General features: G+C 40.4%; 1 pseudogene; it reads left to right on the forward strand.

Moving 5' to 3' along the window:
- Positions 1–557: 557 nt before the first annotated feature.
- On the forward strand, positions 558–685 carry LOC114225997 (U2 spliceosomal RNA; annotated as a pseudogene).
- Positions 686–17,414: the final 16,729 nt, after the last annotated feature.

Consider the following 17,414-nt stretch of genomic DNA (forward strand, 5'->3'; position numbering starts at 1 on the left):
TGAGTGCTGTCGGCCCTGCTGTGTAAAGAGTCTCCTGGGTGCAGATTTTTGACAGTGTGTGCGCGCCTTTCTATCTCACCGTGGAACCGCTCTCGCTGCCGAGTCGGCCCGGCTCCTCCACAAGCCAGGAGCAGACAATAGATCGAACCTAATGGAGTTGTGTACTTGCCATCTGTAGGAGCAGCTGCAGGCCCGCATCTGCACAATATGCTGGGACGGGGAGCTCCGCTAATCTGCATAATAAGGAGGAGGCTCATTCCACTCCAGCTAATAATCACGAGCAATGAATGCACTTCATTCCCTCACTGCTGAGCACAGCAGAGTGCGTTTCCTACTCTGGGTAGACAGAGGTCAAGTGAGCCGGGGATGGCGTGGGGCTGAGAAGCCTTCTGCTTACAATCTAAGGTTGCCATCAACTTGTGGGGACCTACTCGGGTCTTTCTCTTGAGTCATGCTGACACATAATGCAAAATCCTGGGAATTGTGATGAAAAGGCGCTAGCGCATTATTAAGATTGCTAATCAGAAATGCTTTTGGAGCAATTAGAGTATTGACCAAATGCTTCTCGGCTTTTTGGCTAAGATCAAGTGTAGTATCTGTTCTTTTTAGTTTAATTTGCCTTTTAAAACGCTCCTTTTGTGGGGAGAAGGGCACAAGCAAATTTTGGGCTTAATTGTGAGCCACTTTGAATCATTTGGCGTTCATTGATTTTTTTTTTAATAGCTGCACAATGCTGAGATTTGACTTTTGACCTGTTAATATACACACACCCCAACTGTGAAAAAAGGCAGACTATATGAATTAATGAATCAAATCTATGTTTATTTTCATTTATGATGTGGGGTTGAGATGACTATCTTGGAGGCAGTAGAACTGGTGGTAGAAAGGAAGATGACTATTGAAATCATGTATTTCTAGAATGGCTTAAAATCGCTTTCTTATTAAAGGAAACGCTAACATGGCTTCATGTCTCTAAAAAAATCATGTACTTACAAATATAATTTGATTTCATAGAGTTGATTAAAGGTTAAGACATTTGAACTTAGGTGACCTAGACTGAGGACAATATTTTAAATCAAATTGTAACTTGCCATTATTTATAATGTCTTGTTACAAGAAGTGGTGAGACTACTTTGTCTAATTTCTTGAAGGAAGAATATTTGCATAATTCACCACCCGTCAATGAGGCATAGGGAAAAGAGCATTAATTTGTGGAGATGGAACGCTGGGGCTGAAGAAATAATTGCTTTCAACAGTAAACAAAGCAGCTCACTTAGCATTCATTTCAACCTTTTAATCAACACCATTTGGTTAAATAAGATAGCATCTTCTCATGTGGTTTAGAAGAAAACTTTATTAAAAGTAATTCCCTGTAGATAGAATCAATATTGGTATATGGTGGTAATAAGAAAGAGATCTGACATTGCAGGGAAATATCGGTCAAATGTTTGAAATTTTGGTGCTAGAAGGCTAAGACAGAGCACTGGTTCCGCCCATGCAGCTGAGCACCCCTCACAGTGCTGTGATTAAGTGAAGAGCAATGTACCAGGTGAGCTGAAAGCATTCTTCCTTGGTTTCCTAATTTTAAATCCTATGTACTCCCATCGATCAAGAGACTGCCTGTATCTTCTTGAAATAGAAATGGCAGACTGCTCCAGAATCCCTCTAGAAGTTTTGCGAGTCATTGAATGGCACCCACAAAGAAGAAAAGTGATAGTCTGAGTTGGCTGCAAATGTGGGGTCCCTTTGTAAAAAAAATCTTAGTAACTTTCCCAGAAATTAGAAAACAAAGGCAATGCCAGGGGTAGGGATGGGGTGAGAAGCACTAATTATAGGCACAAACTTGAAGATCAGTCAGGGAAGAACACAAGTTGCTAAATTAAATCTCCGGTTAGATTTCATTACCCTATTAGTGTCCACACTGTGTATCACTCTCTGTGTTACATCAGTATTACATCACTGTGTATGTAAATATTTCGTTCATTTATTTAGTCGCTTGATGATTGTCTCATCACCCATACTTGAAGGGAAGCCTTAAAAGAGTAGGAACATTTCTTGCTGTATTCCCAACATCTAATAAGAAAATAAATCCCATAAATATTTTGCTGAAAAACTGGTGAAGGTTGTTGAAACAGCCTCCTCCCCGCTCCCCAAAATGAAAATGTTTCAGGATCTTTTAAGAGTAGATCAAGAGCACCATTCCTACATTTTAGGATATTTTTATGCCAAAATATAAAATATCCTAGTTGAACTTGGGCAACTGCAACCTCAAAGTCATGCCAATGAAAATCCATGAATCCACTGATAAAGTATAGGACCTTTCTTTCGGTTTCAGAAGATAAGGCCTCAGTGTAATACATGCATCTCTGTGCAATAAGAAAAAAAAAGGTTCTATTTCCATTCATCTCTTATCAGGAGGGACTGGATTGATCCCAGAAGTGCTCTTGTATCCTGGGCACGATGGAACGAGGCAATTCTGAGGAGCTTTTTCTGGGCCCAAAGATCCACAACATTTGCTTTCAACCCAGGCCAGTTCTAGGAGAGATGGGCATAGTTGGGGCATAAATAATTTGTTCGCTCTTTCCATCCATCTATCCAATATTATTTCAGTACTTACTCTGTGTGAGGAACTTTCCTGGGTGCTTGATGCACAAATGAATGGGTTCTTCTTCTGTATCTCTCTTTGCATTCTGGAGAAACTTTGTGTAGGGAGGGAGATGAGGGAGTTATGAGACTCCATGATTTTATTTTATTTTATTTTTTTAAGATTTTTTATTATTTGGGAAAGAAAGAGTACGCAGAGGGAGCCTGCTTTCCCCTGTGGGGCTCGATCCCAGGACCCTGAGATCATGACCTGAGCTGAAGGCAGATGCTTAACTGACTGAGCCACCCAGGCCCCTCCATGATTTTATAAGGACTCAGGGTCTAAACTTGAAGCAGGTTTGTAGGGATAGATGAAGTTTCATCTCTGTAGTTAAGTGTCAATTATCACTTAAAAAAAATGGTTCTCAGTAAAGATTTTTATTTTTATTATAGAGGGCTCTAAGGTTTTTTCTGGGAATTTAAAATTCTTTGGTTGTTTTTATGAGTAGGATTTTCTTTTTATTTATATTTTATAATTGATTGTTGATAATATACATGACAGTTGTTGAAATATGATTGTTTTCAAATAGTCTCCCTTATTGAACCCTATTATTCTAACACTTCGAAGTTTTGTTTTGTTTTTTAGTTTCTAAGCACACAATCACATCAATAGTTAAGACATTTTATTTTTGTTTTTTTCTTATAATATTTTGGATAGAAATTTCAGAATATTATTAGATAATAGTGGTATGATAGGCATCCCTGTCTTGAATCTTATGTTTTAAGAATGTGGGTGATAAATAATGACGGTGATAATGACAATAATAGCATCCATGTGCTGGGTATGGCAATAAATTTTATCAGCTTTGTTGGCCTGAAAAAGTCTATGTTTCACCTTCGTTTTTGAAATATATTTTTGCTGGTTATAGAATTCAAGGTTGACAGGGCTTATTTTTCCCCATCACTTTAAAGATATTCTATTGTATTCTGCCCTACATAGTTTCTGACAAGAATTATGCTATAGTTCTTATTTCTGTTCCTCTGAACTGTTTGTGGTTTTTGTGGGGTTTTTTGGCTACTTTTAAGATTTTCTCCTATTAGTGATTTTCAGTAATTTGATTTTTGAGGTGTTTTGGTATAACACTGTATCATATAAATGTTAGGGATTATTATCATATAGTCCTCTAAATTAACCTCTTCTGAGTTAACTATGAGTAGATAGGAAAAAATACATACCGTGGGCGGGGGGAATAGTATAGGGTGAAGGAAAAATCACTGCTATAAGCTTTACTATATTAATTTATTAATCCTCACCATGAGAAAAACACGACTATTCTCTTTATACATATGAAGCACGGAAAGGGTAAATGAGTTTTCCCAGGTCACACAACTAGTAAGTGGTGGAGCCAAGGATATAAACCAGGTGGCTTTGACCATTGCCTCATTATCCATCAGGGGGGTGTTGGTCATATCCACCTCTCAGGTCCCCCCGTCCTGGATCTGAGATCCAAGATACAAACCTTGGAGCAGTTTCCAGAGACCAGCCAGCTAATGTAGTTCAGCTCTCTTAAAATAAGGTGGGCTTCTCTCCTCATCTCTGCTTGATTCTCTCAACAGAAAGAGTGCAAGGAACACCGTAATCCTCACGTTGAATTTCTAGGTTCTCCCTGCTTCTGCCTTTGTGTACATAGCTTGCTCTGTCCTGATAACATGCAGCAGTCCCAGCGCTCATTGCTAAGTAGTTATTTTTTGAGAGATGCCGTGTCTGACTGGCAATAAGGAGATGCGAATAGCACTCTGGCTGTGGAGTAGTTCACAAAAGAGCAAAGAAATAGATGCCCAGTTTTCCTGTTTACAAAGCCATGACCAGGAGATAATGTGGTTGGGAAGAAAGATCTTTTCACCCATTCTGAGATGTCCTTAGCACAGAAGGGCCCCTAATTTCATTGACTAACTCAGTTCCCTTGATCATGTGGAAAATCCTTTCAGAATCCGACTTGGATGCTAGTAGTTCTTATTCTATGTAATCTGGCGAGTTTTATCATTTTTCTCTGTTTTCAGACTAAGTTTAGAGTGAATTTGGGAGAGGTTATATCAGGGGCTGCCAGTCTCATGCTCTTTCAAACCAGAAACCTCTCATTATACAGGAAGCTGTCCTGAGGTAGCTTACTTAGGCCATGAAGTTTATTTGTGTAAAACCAGATTAAATCCATCTTCATTATTTAATTTTTTAATCTAAAAATTATGCGGTAAAATGGGGCTTCTCCCCCTTTTGGTATACAGTTCTATACCAATTTTAATATGTAACTAGGCTTGTGTTGCCACTACCACAATTAATTACAGAACAGTTCCATCATACCAAAAAACTCCCGCAGGTCTCACCCCCGTTGCCTTGCAACCACTGAGCTGTTCATCACTATGGCTTTGTCTTTTCATGAATGTCATACGTGGTCTCATATAATAATATACTACCTTTTGATACTTGATTCACACAGCATAATGCTTTTGAGATACATCCAAGTTGTTGCATGTATTTTTAGTTTTTGTTTTGTTTTTTAAATTGGTGAGGAATGTTCCATTGGCTGGATGTACTGCACTTTGTTTAACTATTCCTCTGTGGAAGGATGTTTAAGTTGTTTCCAGTTTGCGGCAATTATGAATGAGCTGCTATAAACATTTGTGTACAGGTTTTTATGTGAACATGAATCTTCATTTCTCTAGGGTGAATAGGAGTGGGATTGTTGGGTCATGTAGTAAGTATATATTTAGCTTTATGAGAAGCTGCCTAACTATTTTCCAGAGTGGCTATACCACTTTGCATTCCCACCAGCAATGTATGAGTATTTTAATTGCTCTGTATCCTGACCAGCACTTGGTATTGTCAGTATTTTTTATTTTAGCCATTTGAGTAGGTATGTAGTGGCATGGTTTTAATTTGTGTTTTCCTAACGGCTGATAATGTGGAACATTGTTTTCTGTCCTTATATCTTCAGTGAAGTGTCTGCTCAAATCTGTTGCCCACTTTTTAATTGGTTTGCTTGTGTTCATATTGTTGAATTTGAGAATTCTTTACATATTCTGAATACAAGTCTTTTGTCAGATATGTTTTATGAATATTTCCTCCCAGGCTGTCACTTGTCTTTTACTTCTCTTAACAGTGACTTTCAGTGAACAAAAGTTTTTAATTTCAATGAAGTCCCATTTATCTGTTTTCTTTTTTTATAGATCATGCTTTTGTTGTCCTGTCTAAGAATTCTTCCACTAACCCCAGGTCATGAAGATTTTCTCTTATGTTTTCTTTGAGTTGTTTTCTAGTTTTATGTTTTATCTTTGTGTCTATGACACGATTTGAGTTAATGTTTATATAAGGTGTAAGGTTTGGCTTAAGGTTCATTTCTTTGCATATAGATAACCAGTTGTTCCAATAGCATTTGTTGAAACCTGTGTTTATTGATCAGCTAGTGAATAAGTCTATATTTTGTGTATATAGTATATAAGTTAGTAAGTATATATATGTGTGTATATATATATATATGTACATAAGTATATAAGATAGTATATAAGACTAACACCTTTGACTTTTTGGACAGTGTCACTCAGTAGTCAGTCAATAAGTCAGCCTGGCAATCAGTCAGTTAGGCATTCAATCATTTAGCTACTCCACAAACACATGGAGTGCCTGCCTTGTGTCTGGCATTATACAAAATGTCAGCATTTCAAAAACGTCTGGGACGTGGTTTGTTTTCCTCCAGTGTCTCGTGGTCTGTGGGAAACAAAGCAGGGACAAACTTCTCAATCTGTGTACAAAAGAAGACTCCCTTTGATTGATATTATGACTTTAGAGATTCTTTAATATCGAGTCCTCACTTATGTGAGCTCCTAACTCTTTCACTTTGGCTTCTTCCCTCAAGGCATTGATCTGCTCTCTATTCACATAAATGGTTAGAGGAGTGTTCCTTTTGAAGGAAGCTGAAGGTGAATCCTTTTACTAAGGGAAATAAATATGTGTTTATTTTGTATGCAAACACTCTTGGTCTCTCATATTTAAAGTCTGCATTTTTGTATAGTAGATTTTCTTAAAATGAGGCACACTGGCACCAAACTCACCACTCTTTCCCCACGAAGAGGCTGGAGCAGCAAACCAGATCTCCTACATGCACTGTAGCTACAGATAGTGTTGGAGGCCATAGGTCATGTAATTCTGGCTCTTTGCCATAAACTTATGATCAGAATAATGTTGAAAAATAGAAAGTTGATGGTGTTCGCTAAAGGTTAGACTTAGTAAATAGGATGACTTTTGAGAGAGTAGATAGGGGATCGGATTTAAGTTATGAGGCATTCATGATCTCTCCTGTCTTAACCAGAAAGGCTCTTTTTTTCTTTTTCATTTTAATTGACGTTACAGTATTGTTAGGCTGGTAATGGGGTGGAGGCAACTGGATTCCAGTTTGGGTGGATTTATGCTAGTTAGCTTGGTCTGCCATGCCTTGCTACCTTCCCTACTCTGTTTATTCTGATGCGTGCAGAAAACCAATAGGAAGCTAAAAGAGCATGACTTATAGCACATAATAATAAAACCATAAAATAAAAAAATATAGAAAACCAATGACAATGATAGCTAATATTTAGCGTTTACTATGTGTCAGGCACTCTTTGAAGCTCTTTATATGAATAAACACGTTTAATTCTTTCAACAATCTGATAAAGTGGGATCATTATCATTCCTATTTTATAGAGAAGAAAACTGAAGTACAGAGATGTGATGGACAGATTCTAAGACAGCCCTCAGTGATTTCTGCTTCCTGATATTTATGCCCTGTGTGATCCCCTTGGGTGTGGGAGGCCTAGTGACACACTTCTAGTCAACAGAATATGGCAAAGGTGATGGGATGTTACTTCTGTGATTAGGCTACATAAGATAGTGACTTCTGTCCAGCCAGCAGATTCTTTCCTTTGCTGGCTTTGGTGAAGCAATTTGCCATGTAGGGGAGGTCCATGTATCAAGGAATACAATTATTTTTCCACACAGAAGGACATTTTAGAGACTTTTAGACCATTGCAATCTCAGTAGTATCCCTGCAAGCACAAAGTCTATAGGCTTTTTTTAAAAGATTGATTTATTTTAGAGAGAGCGAGAGAGAGAGAGTGCATGGGGGTAGGGACAGAGGGAGAGGGAGAGAGAGAAAGAGAATCCCAAGCCGACTCTGTGCTGAGCATGGAGCCTGATGCAGGGTTCGATCCCACAACCCCAAGACCATGACCTGAGCTGAAACCAAGAGTCAGATGCTCAACCGACAGAGCCACCCAGGTGCCCCAGAAAGTCTATAGGCTTTAACTTGCCAGTGGCTGCTTAGGAACTGAGATCCTCTGTCTAACAGCCCTTGAAAACCAAAATTTTGCCAACAACCTGAACTTGGAAGCAAACACTTCCCCAAATGAACCTTCAGATGAGACTCTAGCCCCAGCCGATGACTTGATTGCAGGCTTGTGAGAGATCTTGAGCAGAGGAGCCAGTGAAGCTGGTCCAGATTCCTGACCTACGGAAACCGTGAGATAATAAATATGTGTTGTTTTAAGCTACTAAGTTTGTGAGAATTTGTTATGCAGCCATAGATAACTATGCAAGAGACATAATGTAATTTGCCCAAAGTCTTAGATCAATCCGGCTCTGTAGCCGGATTGTGTAGCTATACATTCCCTCTCAATGATCATCTCCTATGGAAATAACCCCAAGGAATTTGCCACATGGTACTGGATTTCCCATTTAGAACATTAGAAGTTTTCCCTGACGTTCTTAAATAGTTTTTTTGAGAGAGAAATTGTATTTTTAAAACTTCAGAATTCTGGAGGAAAAAGAGCCTCAGGAATTTTGTTTGTAGGACGGAGTAAAGCATCAGTCTTGACTTTTCCTTACTCTTTTTATTTTGTTGTTCAGGGGGCCACTGACTTTTTGGGCTTAGCATCAGTCTGTTTTCATTATATAATGATTCCAAAGGGAAGTAAGGCCAGACAGAGAGGAGTTTGTGCTAGATGATCAGCTGGGAACGATTTTTAACATCCAAATACCAGCCAGTTTCAAAGAATGCTGAATGTAGTAGATGAATGTGGTGGGAGAGTTCTCAGAGGTGCCTGTAATAAGAAGAGGTTTGGCTTTTGGATTTTAATGAGCTATAACTTCATGTCTTTTTAAATTTCTGGGGGAAAAACAATCAAATAAACATGCAAATCAACACTGCATTAGCATTCCTGATAGCACCTATGCTCTTTCCCTCTCTGTGGCTAGTATTGTTCTAATGGCACATTATGTGCTTGGAAGACTGTCCTGAGCATCCCCCTCCCCAGGCCCCTCTTCCTGCCATAATCACCCAAGGGGGAAAAAAAAAATCCAACCCTCTCAGGAGACCTTCAAATCTGGAGAGCCCCTTTTGTGCTGGAAATACACAGAATGGTTTTTCCACACTGAAGGCCATGTTAAAGATGTTTTCACTGCGGTCATCCACAGAGAGAAGAACCTCCAAGGAATTCTGCAGCCATGAAGCCCCCAGGTTTTAAGTTGCTTTAGCCTTCTGGCATCATGATGGCTTTCTCAGGCACCTGTTTCTTCTGTTATCCTGGATGGGCTGATGTCCCAAGGAGCAAGTGTCAGACAACCTGGGTGCCCCTGAATATAGCAAATAAAGCAACGAACACAGAATTGTGTTCCTGCAGGGATTGGGGGTGTTTGAAGCTAACAGTCATGAGAAAGTGTGGTAGATTTGTCTTCAGGTGCTCTTTATTTTCTAGCCTTATCCTCCCATGGTAGTCACAACCCTCTTCCTTGTCTTTCTCAATATATGAGGCATATATATATATTTTTTCAAAATACTCTGGATTTGAAGATGAAAATCCTGACATAAGTATCAATTGGTCATTACTCTTACCTGCTGTGAAGTATTCATGATATTTTCTTAGGGAAAAATCTCTACCCTGAGCTATAAATTGAGGTTTTCAGACAAGTCCTTTCTGATTTTGAACTACAATAAAGGCTTGCTTGTTGGTGAAATTTCTGAGAGCTCTTACACTTGCAGCTTTAGAAGTGTCCCTTATAGAGCCAAGAATGTCTTTTTGGCCATATTTCTGGCCTCCTTAGACATTTTGGTTTCTATGTTTAAAATTTTAAGATGATCTAGTTCCATTTACTCTTGGCATAACTTGAAGAAAGTCTAAGGTAAAAGGCTCTTGGAAAGCTTTTACAAGTCATTTTGTATAACAGTCTCATCAGACAAAGACTGGGATGAGTTAAGTGTAAATGAATCAGAAACATGTGGATGACATTTCCCTTAGCAAGCAACTGCGCTTTTAATGTGGGACTGAATGCAGTTAGTCAGAAGGAATTTCATTTTGGTTAAGCTCACATGGCAAGCTTGAACCCCAAGCCCAACTTGCTACTGTCCTTTGGCTTTCTGGTGTGACATGTCATGGTGTACCCAATACTTCCAAGTTCCTGTGGCCAGGAGCTATGTGCCTGTGGCCTCACCCTGTATATACAGATATTCACACATTGGTTGGGGACCTTTCTCTAAATGTTCAAATCCCAGATTCTATCTCCTTTTACCAATGATATGGAGGTTCAGTGTGTGAGCTCTGGAGTTCAAATTCTTCCTCCTCCATTTATTAATCTTGGATAACAGTGACGTAACCTCTCAATTTATTATTTTTTTATTTTGTAAAATGGGACCAATAATAAAATAGGAGTTATGACTTGGAGTTGCTCCAAGAATGAGTTGAGATTGAACATGGAACAGCAGTTAGTACAATTTCTGGTAGAAAGCAAGTGTTCAGTAAATGTTAGGTATTATTGCTGATTTAACCATCACTATGGTTTAGAACATGAATAATAGACATTGTAATGATTCCTACAATGGACCTAGATGGATTATGCTGTCATCATCAGAACATTTTAACACCTGATTTGGAAGTAGTTTGAGAGGCCTTGCCAACAGGATTATCGTCCAGTGTGGTACCATTGGCACACAAGCCCTGGCTGGGTGGCCTATAGACTGACTTCAAAGCCTGGCACCACCCACCTGCCTCTGCCTGGCTTTAGAACATTGTGGAATAACCTCAGATCTGGAAATTCCAGTTAGAGTTGATGACACCAGGCTTCAGCTCCACTTGCCGTGAAAGCCCCATGACAAGGCAACAGTGTCCATCAGCGTTCTTCCGTGAGCCTCTTTTTGCAAATGTGCACAGATGGGTGGTTCTCTTGTTGACCAGTTTTAATTCAAATGCTCCATTTTAGATGTGCATTTTGTTGTGCTGTCAACTCAGGGCCGTTCTCAAGCTGGGCACTTTTTGGATCTCTTATGCTTCACGACATAAGCATGTTCTCACTGCTGGGGGTTTTACAAAGCCAGAAAATGTTAAAGAAAAGAAAATGTGGTGATTCAGGAAAGCTGCAAACCAGTAAGGAAGCATTCATTGCTTCTTGCTATCATGACCCCTGGCTTAACTGACAGCTCTGTCTCTCTTGTTCTCTGGGACTGGCTGCCTGCTTGTCTTCCAATAGCTCTTGGGTACTGATAATCCTGGTGTCCACACCACGCTTTCTGAGGTGTAAATTTATGTGGGAGATGGGACAAAACATTCAGAAGGTGGTTTTAGAGTCTGTGTGTGTGTGTGTGTGTGTGTGTGTGTGCGCACGCACGTGCACGTGTGTGCATGCGTGCGTGTATGGTGTACCCAAACGCAAAAGCACCAGAGGCTGCTCTTGATGATGCAACATGGGGGCACTTGGTGGTCATTCAGAGCCATTGTCTGTGAATATGTCTGTTTTTGAGAAAAATTGATTCTGCAGTTCATGCTCTCTTCACTAACCAAGGATATTTACTCACTGCTTTTAAGAATCCAAAATGCTGCTTTTTTGTACTCTGGCTGCTGAGGAATTACTGGTCCATATTCTACTAGTTTTAGTTAGTATTTCAAGCTGACTTCTCCTTTAGGTGTTGGACTCCGAGTCTGGTTCATCTTAGAGGTCTTCCATTTGGTAAAGGGTGTGAGATGTATCAAGACAAGTTTTCCTTGTCCCCATCCTCCAGCCTTATGGAGTCTGGCCAAGGGACTCATATCAGTCAGTCACAACTCTTACTGCCATCTCCAAATTCCTCCATATTGGGCATTCATTCACAAGTTAATTTTTTCACTCAACAGACATTTACTAATTTTGTGACAACCACAGTGCAAGACACTGGAGATCAAAGGAGGAAACACAGAGTCTCTTGTGAGTCAAGTGTGTTGTAAATAAGGCAGGAACATAAACAAATTGGACTATGCTATTTGTTCAGGGCTTGTTCAGAAGTGAGCGATAGTCCTGAGGGGAAAACAGAACTGATGACCCTGACGAGGTTCCATCCCCTGGGGAGGATTTTACAGGGAAGATGATGTTTGAGCCGAATTTTGGAGGATGAGCTGGAGTTCTTGAGGACCCGTGGAAATTCAAGGAGGTGTGAATATGATTGATAGGAGTTTTAAATTTTGTCCTGGCCCTTAGAGAGATGAGTTTCGCGGGGATTCTGAAACGCCGAGGAGCAGTAGGAGATGCTCTGGTCTGTATAAGGAAGGGGAGAGGGGCCGAAAAGGACTGTGCAAGTTGGCTTTCAAGGAGTTAGAAATTCACCGAAGCAGGAATAAGCATCTCAGACAAATGGTGACCAGCAGAATGTTAAGTGGTTTGCCGATCTGTGCTGACCCGTGTTATCTCCTCTTATTCCAGAATCTTCAGTAAAAGGCCCGTGTGACTGGTGCTCTGGGGAATGCAATGGTGAACAGTGTGTGTGCCTGGGATGGGAAATGAGGGGGTTATCAGGCTTCTCTGGGCCAGCATGGAGGCGCAAGTTGTGGGAATCCAGGCAGAGAGTGATCAGAGGACCCAGGTAGACACAAGAGCCATGTTAGGAGTCAGGCAATAGATGAGAAATGGGCAGCAGGGTGGACGGACTCAAAAGCAGATGTGACAATCACCATCTTCCCTTAAATACACCAGAGGAAAGGATGGACGGGACAAGCTAGGTCCTGCTGTTACATGGCTAGGTAGTTCAGAAGCCAGCCATTTGGGACTTAAAAGATACGTAGAGTCACCCGAATGTGGTGACAGATTGACCAGAAGAGGCAGGGATCAAAGATAGCAGCTATGCTATTAACTAAGCTAGGGGGTTCAGCAGCGGGGGAGAGGAGTTCTTCTCTTTGCAAGGGGGGCTGGGGAATGGGAATGGAAGATGAAGTGTTATAAGATAGCCCAGTAGGGAGGTCCAGCTGATGTCTAGGACTATAAATGTGGGAGCAGGATGGAAGTCCATGATGAAGCTCTAGATTGTGTAGAGGCCAAGTGCCTGGAAAAAAGACAGAGAGGGTCCAAGGGAGAAGGGAGGAGGTGACGGCAGAGACCTAGATGGACCCAGCATTCAAGAGACCCTTCTAGATGGGACACTTCTGGGCCTCCATCCTTTAAAACTTTGCTCTGTTTACTTGGACATCCTTTCTTTCCTCTCTTACTCGGCAGTGCTCCCACGTGAAGGAACTGCAGATAGGAATTACTCCTTGACCCAAGAGATATTGAACTGCTTTTTATAGTGCCTCTTCATCTTCTGTGAATCAGGAATTTTCATTAAGGAAAATGTGCTTCAGATACTGCGAATTTAGCAATGTGCTTCAAATATTAGCTCTCTCTAAAAATACTCACTGTTTGTAAGTGTACTTCCTGTACTGCTGCTCTTTGATGAACCCTGAATAGGTCATTGCTGATGCAAAGACTGGAGTCACTTCCTATGCTGCCCTGTGCTGTGCTGTCCTATCCCTCTCCATTGCATACCACACCATTCTATTCTACTTCTATACAAGCAGCCTAAATGAGCAGGTTTTGTTCCCGAAGTAAATCTGGAAGTCAATTGTTTAAAATTTGGACATTTTCTCATAGAGTTAATGTTATAAAAACAGTTCAACGCCTATGCTTTTGGCATAGGCCCTGGGGCAGGACTTCCTATATACGTGGCTAGAAGAGAAAGGCATGGATGAGGGCCAATGGTTTCCTTTTTTTTAAAATTTAATTTTATTATGTTATGTTAATCACCATACATTACATCATTAGTTTCTGATGTAGTGATCCATGATTCATTGTTTGCGTATAACACCCAGTGCTCCACGCAGAACGTGCCCTCTTTAATACCCATCCCCGGGGTTAACCCATCCCCCCACCTTCCTCCCATCCAGAACCCTCAGTCTGTTTCTCAGAGTCCATAGTCTCTCATGGTTTGTCTCCCCCTCCGATTTCCCCCCCTTCATTTCTCCCTTCCTACTATCTTTTTTTTTTTAAACATATAATGTATTATTTGTTTCAGAGGTACAGGTCTGTGATTCATCAGTCTTACACAGTTCACAGCGCTCACCATAGCACATACCCTCCCCAATGTCTATCACCCAGCCACCCCATCCCGCCCACCCCCCCACCACTCCAGCAACCCTCAGTTTGTTTCCTGAGATTAAGAATTCCTCATATCAGTGAGGTCATAGGATACATGTCTTTCTCTGATTGACTTATTTCGCTCAGCATAATACCCTCCAGTTCCATCCACGTCATTGCAAATGGCAAGATTTCATTTTTTTTGATGGCTGCATAATATTCCATTGTATATCTATACCACATCTTCTTTATCCATTCATCTGTCGATGGACATCTTGGCTCTTTCCACAGTTTGGCTATTGTGGACATTGCTGCTATAAACATTGGGGTGCACGTACCCCTTCGGATCACTACGTTTGTATCTTTGGGGTAAATACCCAGTAGTGCAAATGCTGGGTCGTAGGGTAGCTCTATTTTCAACTGTTTGAGGAACCTCCATACTGTTTTCCAGAGTGGCTGCACCAGCTGGGATTCCCACCAACAGTGTAGGAGGGTTCCCCTTTGTCCGCATCCCCGCCAACCTCTGTCATTTCCTGACTTGTTAATTTTAGCCATTCTGATGGGTGTGAGGTGGTATCTCATTGAGGTTTTGATTTGGATTTCCCTGATGCCGAGCGATGTTGAGCACTTTTTCATGTGCCTGTTGGCCATTTGGATGTCTTCTTTGCAGAAATGTCTGTTCATGTCTTCTGCCCATTTTCTGATTGGATTATTTGTTCTTTGGGTGTTGAGTTGGTAAGTTTTTTATAGATTTTGAATACTAGCCCTTTATCTGTAGTGTCATTTGCCAATATCTTCTCCCATTCTGTCGGTTGTCTTTTGGTTTTGTTGACTGTTTGCTTTGCTGTGCAAAAGCTTTTTATCTTGATGAAATCCCAATAGTTCATTTTTGCCCCTCCTTCCCTTGCCTTTGGCGATGTGTCTAGGAAGAAGTTGCTGTGGCTGAGGTCAAAGAGGTTGCTGCCTGTGTTCTCCTCTAGGATTTTGATGGACTCCTGTCTCACGTTTAGGTCTTTCAACCATTTGGAGTCTATTTTTGTGTGTGGTGTAAGGAAATGATCCAGTTTCATTCTTCGGCATGTGGCTGTCCAATGTTCCCAACACCATTTGTTGAAGAGACTTTTTTTCATTGGGCATTCTTTTCTGCTTTGTCGAAGATGAGTTGATTATAGAGTTGAGGGTCCATTTCTGGGCTCTCTATTCTGTTCCACTGATCTATGTGTCCGTTTTTGTGCCAGTACCATACTGTCTTGATGATTATGGCTTTGTAGTAGAGCTTGAAGTCCGGAATTGTGATGGCACCAGCTTTGCTTTTCTTTTTCAACACTTCTGGCTATTCGGGGTCTTTTCTGGTTCCATACAAATTTTAGGATTATTTGTTCCATTTCTTTGAAAAAAGTGGATGGTATTTTGATGGGGATTGCATTGAATGTGTAGATTGCTCTAGGTAGCATTGACGTCTTCACAATATTTGTTCTTCCAATCCATGAGCATGGAACGTTTTTCCATTTCTTTGTGTCTTCCTCCATTTCTTTCATGAGTATTCTATAGTTTTCTGAGTACAGATTCTTTGCCTCTTTGGTTAGATTTATTCCTAGGTATCTTATGGTTTTGGGTGCAATTGTAAATGGGATCGACTCCTTAATTTCTCTTTCTTCTGTCTTGTTGTTGGAGTATAGAAATGCCATAGATTTCTGTGCATTGATTTTATATCCTGCCACTTTACTGAATTCCTGTATGAGTTCTAGCAGTTTTGGGGTGGAGTCTTTTGTGTTCTCCACATAAAGTATCATATCATCTGCAAGGAGCGAGAGTTTGACTTCTTTGCTGATTCGGATGCCTTTTCTTTTTATTGTCTGATTGCTGTTGGTGGGACTTCTAGTACTGTGTTGAATAGCAGTGGTGATAGTGGACATCCCTGCTGTGTTCCTGACCTTAGGGGGAAAGCTCTCAGTTTTTCCCCATTGAGAATGGTATTTGCTGTGAGTTTTTCATAGATGGCTTTTATGATATTGAGGTATGTACCCTCTATCCCTATACTCTGAAGAGTTTTGATCAAGAAAGGATGCTGTACTTTGTCAAATGCTTTTTCTGCATCTATTGAGAGGCTCATATGATTCTTGTTCTTTCTTTTATTAATGTATTGTATTACATTGATTGATTTGCGGATGTTGAACCAACCTTGCAGCCCAGGCATAAATCCCACTGGGTCATGGTGAATAATCCTTTTAATGTACTGTTTGATCCTATTGGCTAGTATTTTGGTGAGAATTTTCGCATCCATGTTCATCAGGGATATTGGTCTGTAATTCTCCTTTTTGATGGGGTCTTTGTCTGGTTTTCGGATCAAGGTAGTGCTGGCCTCATAAAATGAGTTTGGAAGTTTCCTTCCATTTCTGTTTTTTGGAACAGTTTCAAAAGAATAGGTATTAATTCTTCTTCAAAAGTTTGGTAGAATTCCCCTGGGAAGCCATCTGGCCCTGGGCCCTTATGGGGAGATTTTTGATGACTGCATCCATTTCCTTAGTGATTATAGGTCTGTTCAGGTTTTCTATTTCTTCTTGGTTCAGTTTTGGTAGTTGATACATCTCTAGGAATGCATGCATTTCTTCCAGATTATCTAATTTGCTGGCATACAGTTGCTCATAATATATTCTTATAATTGTTTGTATTTCTTTGGTGTTGGTTGTGATGTCTCCTCTTTCATTCATGATTTTATTTATTTGGGTCATTTCTCTTTTCTTTTTGCTAAGTCTGGCCAGGGGGTTATCATTCTTATTAATTCTTTCAAAGAACCAGCTCCTAGTTTCGTTGATCTGTTTTACTGTTCTTTTGGTTTCTATTTCATTGATTTTCTGCTCTGATCTTTATTATTTCCCTTCTCCTGCTGAGTTTAGGCTTTATTTGCTGTTCTTTCTCCAGCTTCTTTAGGTGTAGGGTTAGGTTGTGTATTTGAGACCTTTCTTCTTTCTTGAGAAAGGCTTGTATTGCTATATACTTTCCCCTCAGGACCCCCTTTACTGCATCCCAAAGATTTTGAACAGTTGTGTTTTCATTTTCATTGGTTTCCATGAATTTTTAAAATTCTTCTTTAATTTCCTGGTTGACCCTTTCATTCCTTAATAGGATGCTCTTTAGCCTCCATGTATTGAGTTTTTTCCAACTTTCCTCTTGTGATTGAGTTCTAGTTTCAAAGCATTGTGGTCCAAAAATATGCAGGGAATGATCCCAGTCTTTTGGTACCAGTTGAGACCTGATTTGTGACCTAGGATATGATCTATTCTGGAGAATGTTCCATGGGCACTAGAGAAGAATGTGTATTCTGTTGCTTTGGGATGGAATGTCCTGAATACATGTGTGAAGTCCATTTGGTCCAGTGTGTCATTTAAAGGCTTTA

This window comes from Eumetopias jubatus, unplaced genomic scaffold, assembly GCF_037043125.1.
Source record: "Eumetopias jubatus isolate StellerSeaLion01/CBP00866 unplaced genomic scaffold, mEumJub1_p1.0 scaffold_3, whole genome shotgun sequence".
NCBI lineage: Eukaryota > Metazoa > Chordata > Mammalia > Carnivora > Otariidae > Eumetopias > Eumetopias jubatus.